The sequence below is a fragment of the Penaeus monodon genome, chromosome 29 (genome assembly GCF_015228065.2).
Source record: "Penaeus monodon isolate SGIC_2016 chromosome 29, NSTDA_Pmon_1, whole genome shotgun sequence".
Classification (NCBI taxonomy): Eukaryota; Metazoa; Arthropoda; class Malacostraca; order Decapoda; family Penaeidae; genus Penaeus; species Penaeus monodon.
In genome coordinates, this window is record NC_051414.1 from 24,995,749 (window position 1) to 24,996,318 (window position 570).

The following is a 570-nucleotide window of genomic DNA, read 5'->3' on the forward strand; positions in this document are numbered from 1 at the left end:
AATGGATGGTTTGGTAAAAAGCAGACAAATGAGCATGCCTGGGCAAGACTGAATTTCCCAAATAAATTGACTGAGAAATACAGATAAATAATGTGATAGGTAGATACACAGAAAATAGATCCACTTTTCGTCAGATGAACAGAACCCCACTGTAATAGTGGATAGACCATTTTCTTTTGACATAAAAACAAATTCCAATTCTTTTTAAAAACAAAACCCTAGAAGCATGTCCGAGTATCCTTTTCCACAAACCTTATAGCAAACTGCTACTAAAAAAAAATAAACTATATTTTTTTTTTTTTTTCGGTTCTTTCTCGCTTCACTTTCTCATAAGTTCCCCTTTGAGTCTCCCCTTTAAACCCCTTATTAGCCCTCCTAACTCCCCTTTGCAGTGAATATAAGGTGCGTGTGATATGTTACGAAGGGTTTGGGTTTTGCTGCACCTATGTTATGGGGTTTTTGGTTTGGTTTTTCTAAACGCCCTCCGTTGTGTTTACATTCTGTCGATCTTCTCCGTTTCTTGATGTCGTCTTTCGATGGGGTTTCATTTCGCTGGCCTTCTCATTCACA